Raw genomic sequence first — 14113 nt, 5'->3', positions numbered from 1 at the left:
CAACATGTGCATCATAAGGATACCAGAAGGAGAAAAGAAAGAACAAGGGATTGAAAACCTATTTGAAGAAATAATGACTGATAATGTCCTTAACCTGGTGGAGGAAAAGGAAACACAAGTCCAGGAAGTACAGAGAATTTCAAACAAGATAAACCCAAAGAGGCCCCACACCAAGATGCATCATAATTAAAATGGCAAAGATTAAAGACAGAGAGAATCTTAAAAGCACTGAGAGAAAGACAGTTCCCTACAGGGGAGCTCCATAAGACTTTCAGCTGATTTCTCAACAGAAACATTTCAGGCCAGAAAGGATATTGGCATAAAATATTAAGTGATGAAAAGCAATAAACTACAACCAAGACTCTTCTACCCAGCAAGGGTATCATTTAAAAAATTCTTCTAAGTGTGCAGAAAACCCTTGCTGGTGGTCGCTGTTTGCATGAGCATCTGCTAGTACATGCGGAAGCCCTGTGGCATTAGGTAGTACTGTTCCCATCTTTCTGACAAGGAAACTGAGGCTTGGAAGCATTAAAGAAATAGCCAAGGTCAGGTTAGTTAGTAAGGGCACAGTCAAGATTCAAACCCGGTGCTATAAGATCTGTGGGGGCCCAGCCCTCTTTACAATCAAAGCAAATCCATAATACCTGGTGTCTGCTCTGTAATGAGGAGCATAAGGGCGAGGCATGCCTTGTCCATGAGGAGATTACAAACTAAATGGAGTAGTTTGTAAGATACTTAGAATAGTGCCTGATGAATCATTAAACACAATATATAATTGTTCATTAACTAAATACAATAAATGTAAGAAGACAAAGCAAAGTCAACAGAAGGATACCCACCCACAAAGAAGACCTTAAATCCTCCTTCTTTTCCCCATAAATGTGGCAGCAAAGTACAAGGAGGCAGAAATCCACCCAGCCCTTCCCTCAGAGTCCCTGCAGTGTTTTCAGTGTGCCAGGACCAAGGTGGCCAAGGGACTCCTGGGAAGAGATGTGATGTTCCTCCTCATCCTCATTAGCCCATAGGCATTCGTTTCACATCACTGACTCAATCAGGATTCTAACATCTGTTTCTGGAGAGAAATTTTCTGTTTTCTTTCAGCCAGAGCAGAATGAGCCCGTGCAGGGCCAGCAGGAAGGAAGGTTCCTCCTACGGCCCCGCCTTCTGGGTGACAGCCTGTCAGAGCATGGGGGGCGTGCTCTCTGCTCTCTCGTCTGATTCTGTGTTGCAGGGTATGGCAGAAAGAGCTCTGCACTAGGAGACCTGGGTACAGTCCCAGTTCTGTTCCTCACTAGCTCTGTGACCTTGAACAAGTCAGCTCCCCGAGCCTTGTCTGTAAAATGGGTACAAGTCTACCTGTACAGCCTCTGACAAGAACTAAGGGATTTTGTGTGTAAAAGCACTTGGTACACCATAACATGCTGTAATGATACATTCCTCAGGGTGGAGTGCAGGGAGAAGTCTTCCTGGAAGATATAATAACTGAACTGGATCATGGAACAGGCAGACCTGATAGGGCCAAGAGCCAGCATGGCCAAGGTGAGGGCGGGCTGGCTCTATCTGAAACACTGCTCAGAGATGACGTACCTAGAGCTAAGGGTTGAGGGAGGTGAGTGGGAAAAGAAAAGAAGCCTGACCAGGTGGTAGCGCAGTGGATAGAGTGTTGGCAGAGGCGGATTAAGGTTGGTTAAGGCCCCAGGCGCAGAAGAAAATATTGGGCCCCTTAAAAAAGAAGAGAGAGACAGAGAAAATAAAAATACACGTTAGCCATATTTTTTAATAAATTAAACATTATGTACTATTAATGTAAAAATTGCACATATGAAACCAAACTTGGTGTCATTAGAAAAAAATGTAAAGTTGGGCTTTTGCGGGGCCCTTCAGAAGGCAGGACCCAGGGCACGCACCCGGTGTGCCTGCCGTTAAATCCACCTCTGAGCATCAGCCTGGGATGCTGAGGACCCAGGTTTGAAACGCCAAGTTTGTCTGTTTGAGCGCAGGCTCACCAGCCTGAGTGTGGGTTCACAGGCTTGAGTGTGGGATTATAGACATGACCCTGTGGTCGCTGGTTTGAGCAAGGAGTCACTGCATCTATGAGAAAGCAGTCAATGAACAACTAAGGTGCTGCAACTATGAGTTGATGCTTCTCATCTCTTTCCCTCCCTGTCTGTCTGCCCCTCTCCCCCTCCTCCCCCTCAGTTAAAAAAGAAAAGAAAAAGTGGGTGGGAGACATAATGCTAAGAACATAGGCAGGGCAAGGTCCTGAAGCACTTTGCCTATCACCCTAAGGAGTTTAGATTTTTGAAGGATGTTGGAAACAAGAAAGACCTTTGAAGAGGGAGTGGAATGACCAGAGAGGTAGTGTGGAAAGTTCCTGGGACGGCAGTGCAGAGGAGGACTGGAAGCGGTCAGACTAGGCTGAGCAATCACGCAGGAGGCAGGTGCAGTCACCCAGGCCAGCAAGTAGAGGACTCAATTTAAGGCCATCATACCATATGTGGAGAAGAGCACATTAATCCATGTGGTTCTGAGGGGGTGGAGTCCACCAGATGGATGGCCAGTGAGCAGGGAGGTAAAGGAAGGATGGAGGATGCCCCCTGGTGTTTGAACTGGGCTGATGGATGGAAGATGGTTGGTTCCACGCACTCAGCTAGAAGGAGAAACAGTTTAGAGCAAGAGAAAGAATTCAGTTTTAGAATGTTGAGTTGAGACTATAGTTTGTCTCCTTGTACTAAAATTAATTCAAAATGAATCAAAGACCTAAATATTAGACCTGAAACAATAAATTACATAGAAGAAAACATAGGTACTAAACTCATGGACCTTGGTTACAAAGAGTACTTTATGAATTTGACTCCAAAGGCAAGGGAAGTGAAGGCAAAGATAAATGAATGGAACTACATCAGACTAAGAAGCTTTTGCACAGCAAGAAAAACTGACCACAAAACAAACAGACAGCCAACTAAATGGGAGATGATATTTTCAAACAACAGCTCAGATAAGGGCCTAATATCCAAAATATACAAAGAACTCATAAAACTCAACAACAAACAAGCAAACAATCCAATAAAAAAAATGGGAAGAGGACATGAACAGACACTTCTCCCAGGAAGAAATACAAATGGCCAACAGATATATGAAAAGATGCTCATCTTCTTTAGTTATTAAAGAAATGCAAATCAAAACTACAATGAGATACCACCTCACACCTGTTAGATTAGCTATTATCAACAAGACAGGTAATAACAAGTGTTGGAAAGGCTGTGGAGAAAAAGGAACCCTCATCCACTGTTGGTGGGAATGTAAAGTAGTACAATCATTATGGAAGAAAGTATGGTCGTTCCTCAAAAAATAGAACTACCATATGACCCAGCAATCCCTCTACTGGGCATATACCCCCCAAACTCAAAAACATTGGTACGTAAAGACACATGCAGCCCCATGTTCATTGCAGCATTGTTCACAGTGGCCAAGACATGGAAACAACCAAAAAGCCCTTCAATAGATGATTGTATAAAGAAGATGTGGCACATATACACTATGGAATACTACTCAGCCATAAGAAATGATGGCATCGGATCATTTACAACAACATGGATGGACCTTGATAACATTATACTGAGTGAAATGAGTAAATCAGAAAAAACTAAGAACTATATGATTCCATACATAGGTGGGACACAAAAATTAGACTCAGTGACATGGACAAGAGTGTGGTGGTTACGAGGGAGGGGGGGTGGCGGGAGAGAGGAAGGAAGAGGTGGGGGAGGGGAGGAGCACAAAGAAAACCAGATAGAAGGTGACGGAAGTCAATTTGACTTTGGGTGATGGGTATGCGACATAATCAAATGTCAAAATAACCTGGAGATGTTTTCTCTGAACCTATGTACCCTGATTGATTAATGTCACCCCATTAAAATTAATAAAAATTTTAAAAAAGAATGTTGAGTTGGAGTACCCATGGGATAAGCCAAGCACAGCTAATGGACAACTAAATGTAGTGTCTGAACACAAGAGGGAGACGTGGGGTGCAGATGAAGGGAAGACACTTGTGATATCGGGATCGCTGCTTTATAGCTGCTACGGAAGATACTCTGTGTCTAGTGCTATTCAAACTCTCCCCCCTCGTTCCTCAGGATTTTTTTTTTTTGTTTTTTGTTTTTTGTTTTTAATTTTTTATTTATTCATTTTAGAGAGGAGAGAGAAAGGGAGAGAGAGAGACAGAGAGGGAGAGAGAGGAGAGAGAGAGACAGAGAGAGAAGGGGGGGGAGCTGGAAGCATCAACTCCCATATGTGCCTTGACCGGGCAAGCCCAGGGTTTTGAACCGGCGACCTCAGCATTTCCAGGTCGTCCTCAGGATTTTTAATAAAAGAAAAACCAAACAGAAAACCCCAATATTAAGAATACATTTTATTTATTTATTTATTTATTTATTTATTTATTTATTTTAATGGGGTGACATTGATAAATCAGGGTACATATGTTCAGAGAAAACAATATTAAGAACACATTTTAGAAGCTCTTTAAGTAGATAAAATCTTCATCTGGCACAGTTCAGTTTGAAAATTATCAGATCCATACTGATTTATCCTAAGAAAACTCTTCCAGAATTAAGAACGCTCCGTGGTGCGTCCAGTGTCACAACAACACCTGCAATCAAGGGAATCCGCCCACATCCTGCCTCTCTTGCCTGGTGCACTCACTGCTTTTGGCCCTTTCCTCATTAGAAACAGTTTAATTTCTTGCCATCCGCTTACACAGTAACACTTTTTAACTTTATCCTTGTGATTTGACTATGCCAAACATATAGATGAAAACTAAAAAAAATATACCATAGTTGTCAAGATGTCCCAAATTTAACATTCTTTATTGGTTCCTCATGCCCTTAAAACAGAGCTCAAACAGCTGAAATGGCCCGGGAGGCCCTGCGTCATCTGGCCCCGCCTCCCTCTGCAGCACAGTCTGTGCTTCTCCCCCACTACCCACTCCACTCCTCACCGGCCATAGTGAGCATATTTGGGAGGCACCAGGCCTTATGTTCACTAACTGCACTCTTTATAATGACTGCAAATAAATTAGCATACAACTTAAGGTCAAGGGCAGAAGTGGGGTCATTTCCTTTCTTTGAGGATCTTGGTTTTTTCATGTGTACAATAAGACAATTGAACTTGCCTGACCAGGTGGTGGCACAGTAAATAGAGTGATGGCCTGAGACACTGAGGACCCAGGTTCGAAACTCCAAGGTGACTGGTTTGAGTGTTAGCTCATTCGGCTTGAGCACGGGGTCACTGTCTTGAGTGTGAGATCATAGACATGACTCCATGGTCACTGGCTTGAGCCCAAAGGTCGCTGGCTTGAAGCTCAAGTTCACTGGCTTGAGCAAAGGGTCACTGCCTTGGCTGGAGCCCTCCGGTCAAGGCACATATGAGAAAGCAATCAGTGAGCAAAGGTGCCACAACTGAGTTGATGCTTCTCATCTCTCTCCCTTCCTGTCTGTCTCTGTCTCTCTGTCTCTCTGATTCACTAAAAAAAAAAAAAGAAGAAGAAGATTGAACTCAATCGGGGTTAGACTCCAAGAGTAGAGTCCCAGGGGGCCCTCAGTGATAGGACTAAGGATCAGTAAGGTGATGAAATAGAACTTTTGCCCACAAAAATGTTACAAAAGGAATTAGCATTTGCTAGATGCCCATGTACTGGGCTCATGCTTTCTCACAGCTACTTGATTAAGTCAGTGATACTATACTGACTTTACCATTTCCACTTCCTGATGAGAAAATAGTCCACAGAGAAGTGAGATGACTTTCTTGAGGCAGAACTGGGGTTCTATAAGGCTAAATAAAACAAACAAAAACTTCAATGTACTGTCCTTATATTTCATTTTATTAATTTATTTTTAAAATTTATTATGGTTGGTATACAATATTATGTTAGTTTCAGGTGTACAGTAGTGAGTTGACATATATATATACCTTACAATGTGATCACCATACTTAGTCTAGCAATGATCTGACACTGTTATTATTATTATTTTGCTTTTAAATAGTATTATGACAACTTAATAATGCAACCAGGATTGTCCAGATAACAGGGGGGAGCGGGGAGAGAAAAAGAAGTATATTTTTGTTTGGCAGGTATCTTTCAAAACATGACCTTCCGGGGGAGGCAGGTTATCTGTATCTTTCACAATGACAGTTGCCTTTTAAAGCAGGGATCTTGAGACCTCACCTCCCAAACTCAAGGATTGTATAAATCAGTCCTTGCTCTGTAGCTTCCAAGCGGTGTGATGCAGCAAGCCTAGGTTTTCTGTTATTCTGAAGACAGGAGGAGTGAATGCATATCTCGCTTTCTCTCCAGCTCGCAGAACTGAGTTTAGAATGGCTGCAGCTCCTCAGGGTCCAGGGCAGAGCTCTGTTCGGAAAAGGGGAACTTTAACTGTAAAGACATCATTGAACAACCCATATGCTATCTGCTGGAGTTCTCTGGAGAAAAAGGACATGTACTTCATCTTATAGGCACTTGAAGACACATTTAGATCTATTGGGCTTGAGAAGACTGAGGATAAGAAGAGAAGTAAAAAGCGCCTTTTTAAAAAACAAACAAACAAGGCAGAGACAACTGTAGCATAAATGCTGGTATGAGTGAGGCTCTGAAGAAGGAAAAAGCAGAAGATAACCAACAAATGCCAGGGTAGACGTCTGTCCATGTCAGGGCAGCCTGCCATTGGTGTTAATGAAGACACCAGAGCTCTGGAAAGGAACGAACTGCTTTCAGTTATAGAGTGTAAGTCAGTCAAGCCCACGATCATCACCTCACACCTGATTCAGTTCAGTTTAAGCAGAGTGGTTCCTGCTTGTCAGGTTCCCGTCTCGGTGGGAGAATTGTGCCTGTCATTGGCTTAAAAATGTGTCCTGGCCTTGGGGTTCAAAAAAACACCACTGAATTTGTCAATGAGGTAAAAACTATAATCCCCAAAGCACCCAGTTTAAATATACCATGGTTTCAAGACAAGCTTGAAAACTTCAGGGAAAATTCGAAGTCTGAATCTTTGGAAAGTCAAGACAAATAGATTTTGGACTCTTCCTTTGAAGACTTCTCTAAACATAAGAGAAAGCTCATTGAAGGTCAGAAGATGGTAGTGCTACCACTCCTTAAAAAAAAGAAACTGATTCCAAACCCTAATAAAAAAAAGAAACTACTCAAAAGTTAAAAAAAGAAAACAAAGCACTACTTCAATGTAATCTTGTATAAATTTGTCACTTTACACAATTGGAATATGACACCTTGTAAAAAAAAAAAAAAAAAACCTCGAAACTAATAAACTGAGTTACTTTTATATAGAAGAAAGAAAGAAACAGAGAGAAAGAGAAACAAAGAGAGAGAGAGAAAGAGAAGGGATTCTTCTAGCTCAAAAAATACCATATTTCCCCATGTATATAAGATGCAACCTTTTTCAAAAACTTTGGTGTCTAAAAACTGGGTGTGTCTTATACAGTGGTTGTAGTTTTTTTTTTTTACTTGCATTTCCCCCTTTTTCATGCTTGTTTTTGTGCTCACTGTTGTAGACACTTTGAGACCAGAAGAAAGAGTGAAGAAACCAACTGTAGGAGAAGTTTGTAACCTGGTGAAAAGATCCTGGGATAATATCAAGATTGAGATCATTGTCAAGTCATTTAAGAAGTGTGGCATTTCAAATGCCATAGATGGAACTGAGGATGAGGTAATATATGAAGACAGTGATTCATCAGCAGACACAGATAAGGACAAGCTAATGGATGGGAATTTTGACAGTGATGAGGAGTTGTATGAATTTTATTATGAATAAAACTTAAGTTCAATAACTTTATGTAATACATTTTCCTTTCAAATTTCGGGCCCCAAACTTAATATACATGGGGAAATACAGTACACATACTAGGATTCCAAGAAAGCCAGTAGAAAAACAGTGTGTGTATTGATAACTAGCTACCACAAGGTGGCACAATTCCCAGTAAAATAAATGAGGTTGGTCCAAGTCTGAAATCTCAACTCTTGCCTTCCCCACTTACAGTATCCTTTTTACCTTTAGAAATTCAACCTTGATTTTTTCATTTATAAGGACTAGATTACATGAATGTGGGTATTTATTTGGCCTGATATCCCTCCCACTCTCCCTCTCTCCTTCCCTGGGTAACTCACATTCACCTTCAGTTGTCACCTAAATATTATTTCCTTAGAGCCCCTCACCTCCCTGGACCAGGTCAGTTCCCTGAGACACTCCTGGAGCATCTTGCTCTTGACCATCAGAATATTTTACACTCTTGAAATTTCTAACTTCTAGAATTTAAGCTTCATCTAAGGCAAGGAACCACCTTGATCCATTTGCAGCTCAAAACCCGGAGGCCAGCCCAGTGTCTGAGTCACAGTAGTCACTCAAAAATGAACATTTGTTCAATAAATAAATTACCGGTAAACTCAATAGTAGAGAAATATATAAACTCTAAGATTTCTCCCAGACTGAAACTTAAAAGATTTCAGGGGGAAAAAGGTCTTCCCCCTTGAAAGAAACAAAAGATCAACCAACCAAGTTTCCAAGTTTTTATCTTCTCTGGTCATTTACTTTGGATAATAGCAAGAGGAAATCAGCAATGCTTAGAGAACACCTTAATAATTCTTCCATTAGTGCTACACTATTATCCCTAATTGTTGTGCAATTTCACTATCAAATCCCAGAGCAGCCTGACCTGTGGTGGTGCAGCAGATAAAGCATCGACCTGAAATGCTGAGGTCGCCAGTTGAAACCCTGGGCTTGCTGGGTCAAGGCATATGTGGAAATTGATGCTACCTGTCCTGCCCCCTTCTCTCTCTTTCTCTCTCTTCCACCTCTCTAAAATGAATAAATAAAAAGATAGAATTAAACTTTTTTTTTTTCTGCATTCTTCTGAAGCTGGAAACGGGGAGAGACAGTCAGACAGACTCCTGCATGCGCCCGACCGGGATCCACCCGGCACGCCCACCAGGGGGAGACGCTCTGCCCACCAGGGGACGACGCTCTGCCCACCAGAGGGCGATGCTCTGCCCCTCCCGGGCCTCGCTCTGCTGGGATCAGAGCCACTCTAGCGCCTGGGGCAAAGGCCAAGGAGCCATCCCCAGTGCCTGGGCCATCTTTGCTCCAATGGAGCCTCGCTGCGGGAGGGGAAGAGAGAGACAGAGAGGAAGGAGAGGGGGTGGAGAAGCAGATGGGCGCTTCTCCTGTGTGCCCTGGCCGGGAATCGAACCCGGGACTTCTGCACGCCAGGCCGACGCTCTACCACTGAGTCAACCGGCCAGGGCAAAAATTTTTTTTTAATGTTATAAAAAGAAATCCCAGAGCGGCTATCTGGAGTAATGATAACCAAGCGTCTAGTGGCTGGCAAGAACAGTTTGCATCTAGTATGGAGAGGGCACTTCCTCCAAGTTCACATTCTGGCAAATGAAGGACTCTCCCCAGAAACAAGAGCTTGCCATGCAGATCCATCTGGCAAAGATCACTCAAACCAACAGGCTCTGTGCTTGTAAGCCAGATTTGTTGTGTGCAAAGAGCCCAATCCACCAGCAAAATTTTGATATAATCTCTGCTCCTTTTTTTTTTTTTTTTTTTTTGTATTTTTCTGAAGTTGGAAACGGGGAGACAGACAGACTCCTGCATGTGCCCAACCGGGATCCACCCCACCCGGCATGCCCACCAGGGGGCGATGCCCTGCCCATCTGGGGCGCTGTTCTGTTGCGACGAGAGTCATTCTAGCGCCTGAGGCAGAGGCCATAGAACCATCCTCAGCGCCCAGGCCAACTTTGCTCCAATGGAGCCTCGGCTGTGGGAGGGGAAGAGAGAGACAGAGAGGAAGGAGAGGGGGGAGGCATGGAGAAGCAGATGGGCGCTTCTCCTGTGTGCCCTAGCCAGGAATTGAACCCAGGACTCCTGCATGCCAGGCCGACACTCTACCACTGAGCCAACCGGCCAGGGCTCTGCTCCTTTTTTATGTGTGTGCTAATTCATTTTATCTCAAATTAAATTTAATCCAATACTGAGCATCTGCTGTGTGCAAGAAACTGTGCTGAGTGATTTGTGATGTCAGGACGTGAAAGATAGGACCCTGGCCCTTGAGGAGTTTGCAATCCAGAAATTCTGATTTCAACACTGTAGATAAGGGTAGATTCAGTGTGTGATTACCAACCAAATAATTCTAAGCAGAGAAAATAAAGTTCCATAAAACTATTCTCCAGAAGGCACGGGCACATGATCAAGGATGAATGTTGTATTGGTTATGTGGACTGAAAGTTAGAGAAGTAACATCGGACTGAGAGCATAAAGGTAGGTTAATCCCCCTGCTGCTTCTCCACACCAGTGCGCCAGCAATAGTCCAACCAGCAGTTCCCTCTGACTGAATACCCACCTGGGCTTTAGTTTCACAAGTGTGATCTATAATACCTCCTGCAGGTGCTGTGGACTCTGTTTGGGCTGCTCCAGCCCTACCCAGCTGGGAAACCTTCAAAGCCCGGCCCAGGCTCACAGCTGCCCCTGATGCTGCCTCCCTCCCCCTCAGGAGCTCCAGAGCACTCTATCTCACTCGCCTCATTCCTGCAGCACCTCCAGGTGCTTCAGGACACCGGAGGGCATCCTGCCTCCATGTGCTCCCTGATGGCTGCCACAGAGAAGAGGTGGCCCCTCAGCAGCCAGAAGTTCTTTCTCTTCACTCTATGTCCACTGATGTGGCTCTAAAATCAGATTACTTTCATGGGAAACAAATGTAGAAGATCCCAAGATGCCATCAGATGACTAAAAGCATTATTAGATTGAGACTATTCTCCTCAGTTGGTACATTTTCTCAAGATTAAAGTGCTTTCACATGCATTATTTTCTTTCAATTCTTACAAAAACACTGTTTTAAGAATCTTAGACTCATCTGAGCTAGAAGAAACCTTAAAGATCATATGCACATCGGACAAAAATAAAATGAAGAATGAAAGATAAAATATTTGCTCCAGTCAACCCGACGTAAGGAGCTCAATTCTCAGTCAGGGCACACAGGAGGCAACCATCTGCTTTTCTCCTCCTTTCCCTTCTCTCTCTCTCTCTCTTCCCCTCCCGCAGCATGGCTCAATTGGTTCCAGTATGTTGGCCCCAGGCGGTGAGGATGGCTCCCTTGAGCCTCCCACCTCAGGTACTAAAAATAGCTAGATTGTGAGCAGCCCCCAATGGGCAGAGCATCAGCCTCAGACAGGGGTTGCTGGGTGGATCTCAGTCAGGGAGCATGAGGGAGTCCATCTCTATATCTCCCCTACTCTCACTTAAAAAAAAATATATATATATTTATTCCAAGTCCTAAGATTGAGCAAGAAAAACAAGGTATATTAGTTTCCTACTGCTACAAAGCTAATTACCACCAACTTTGTCACTTAAGACAACATTCATTTATTAGCTCACAGTTCTGTGGGTCAGAAGGCAGGCCCTGCATGCCTGGCTCCTGGCCCAGAGTCTCACAAGGCTCAAATTCAGGCATCCGCTAGGTTGCATTCCCACCTAGAGGCACTGAGGAAGGCCCACTCCCAAGCTCATCCTTGGTGGAGTTCAGTTTCTCTCACTTGCTGGACTGAAGGCCCCTTTCCTAGCTGGCTGCTGGCTCTTGGCTCCTGGAAGCCACCTGTCTTTTCTACATGATTGCCTCCATCTTCTAGCTAAAACACAGTGCATCAGTTTCTTCTCATATCTCAAATCTCTGACTTCTGCCGCTGCTACCAGTTAGAGGAAATTATTGGCTTTTAAAGGTTTGGCATAATTAGGTTAGGCACAGCGGGATTCTTTTTCTTCACATCAACTGTACTAGGTACCATAACCCAATTATGACGGTAAAATGCATCAGATTTGGTCCCAAGGATTATACAGGTGTGTGCATGGAGGTGGAGTGGAAGGGGGGTTTTTAGAAGACAATTTAGAAATCTGCCTACACACAAAGGCCTGGGGATCACACAGACATGGGATGCCAGCTTCACCCCACACCGTCTCTGCAACTGCACATGACTATTAGATTTGAGCCCCTGTTTCTTTATCTGTAGGATGAGAACATCAGACGCCCCACAGAGATTTTGTAAGGGGTAATGGGAAGATGAGCATAAGTAGTTTTAAGGGTCCAATTGAAAGAGTATATACAAGTGTGTGGCACCACTAGCCTCAGAGTTCCTTAAAGTTAGAGCAAAGTTTGTCTCTTTTTTTATTTTATTTTTTAATTTTATTTTTCTATTGGGGTGACATCAATAAAACAGGGTACATATATTCAAAGAAAACATGTCCAGGTTATCTTGTCATTCACTTATGTTGCATACCCATCACCCAAAGTCAGATTGTCCTCTGTCACCTTCTATCTAGTTTTCTTTGTGCCCCTCCCCCTCCCCCTTTCCCTCTCCCTCTCCCCCCCCAACCACCACGCTCTTATCAATGTCTCTTAGTCTCGCTTTTATATCCCACCTACGAATGGAATAATGCAGTTCCTAGTTTTTTCTGATTTACTTATTTCACCTCGTATAATGTTATCAAGATCCCACCATTTTGCTGTAAATGATCCGATGTCATCATTTCTTATGGCTGAGTAGTATTCCATAGTGTATATGTGCCACATCTTCTTTATCCAGTCATCTATTGATGGGCTTTTTGGTTGTTTCCATGTCCTGGCCACTGTGAACAATGCTGCAATGAACATAGGGCTGCATGTGTATTTACATATCAATGTTTCTGAGTTTTGGGGGTATATACCCAGTAGAGGGATTGCTGGGACATAAGGTATTTCTATTTTCAGTTTTTTGAGGAACCACCATACTGTCTTCCATAATGGTTGTACTATTTTACATTCCCACCAACAGTGAATGAGGGTTCCATTTTCTCTACAGCCTCTCCAACATTTGCTATTACCTGTCTTATTGATAATAGCTAATCTAACAGGTGTGAGGTGGTATCTTATTGCAGTTTTGATTTGCATTTCTCTAATAACTAAAGAAGATGAGCATCTTTTCATATATCTGTTGGCCATTTGTATTTCTTCCTGGGAGAAGTGTCTGTTCATGTCCTTTTCCCATTTTTTTATTGGATTGTTTGTTTGTTTGTTGTTGAGTTTTATGAGTTCTTTGTATATTTTGGATATTAGGCCTTTATCTGAGCAGTTGTTTGAAAATATCATTTCCCATTTAGTTGGCTGTCTGTTTATTTTGTTATCAGTTTCTCTTGCTGAGCAAAAACTTAGTCTGATGTAGTCCCATTCATTAATTTTTGCCTTCACTTCTCTTGCCTTTGGAGTCAAATTCATAAAATGCTCTTTAAAACCCAGGTCCATGAGTTTAGTACCTATGTCTTCTTCTATGTACTTTATTGTTTCAGGTCTTATGTTTAGATCTTTGATCAATTTTGAGTTAATTTTAGTACAGGGGGACAAACTGTAGTCTAGTTTTATTCTTTTGCATGTGGCTTTCCAGTTTTCCCAGCACCATTTGTTGAAGAGGCTTTCTTTTCTCCATTGTATGTTGTTGGCCCCTTTATCGAAAATTATTTGACTATATATATGTGGTTTTATTTCTGGGCTTTCTATTCTGTTCCATTGGTCTGAGTGTCTATTTTTCTGCCAATACCATGCTGTTTTGATTGTCGTGGCCCTGTAATATAGTTTCAAGTCAGGTATTGTAATGCCCCCAGCTTCATTCTTTTTCTTTAGAATTGCTTTGGCTATTTGGGTTTTTTTTTAGTTCCATATAAATCTGATGATTTTTTGCTCCCTTTCTTTAAAAAATGTCATAGGAATTTTGATGGGAATTGCATTAAATTTGTATATTGCTTTGGGTAATATGGTCATCTTGATTATATTTATTCTTCCTAACCAAGAACAAGGAATATTCTTCCATCTCAATATATCTTTTTCGATTTCCCTTAACAATGGGTTGTAGTTTTCATTATATAAGTCCTTTACATTCTTTGTTATGTTTATTCCTAGGTATTTTATTTTTTTTGTTGCAATCGTGGAGGGGATTATTATTTTGAGTTCGTTCTCAAATGTTTCATTGTTGGCATATAGAAAGGCTATGAACTTCTGTATGTTAATTTTGTATCCTGCAACC

General features: G+C 42.5%; 1 pseudogene; it reads left to right on the top strand.

The window, feature by feature from the left end:
- The first annotated feature begins 6375 nt into the window (after positions 1 to 6375).
- Positions 6376 to 7208, top strand: LOC136322277 (ribonuclease P protein subunit p38-like; annotated as a pseudogene).
- The last annotated feature ends 6905 nt before the right edge of the window (positions 7209 to 14113 follow it).

The sequence above is a fragment of the Saccopteryx bilineata genome, chromosome 2 (genome assembly GCF_036850765.1).
Source record: "Saccopteryx bilineata isolate mSacBil1 chromosome 2, mSacBil1_pri_phased_curated, whole genome shotgun sequence".
In the NCBI taxonomy this organism is placed as follows: Eukaryota; Metazoa; Chordata; class Mammalia; order Chiroptera; family Emballonuridae; genus Saccopteryx; species Saccopteryx bilineata.
The sequence above is the reverse complement of the archived record's forward strand: the minus strand, read 5'-3'. Positions and strand labels throughout refer to the sequence as shown.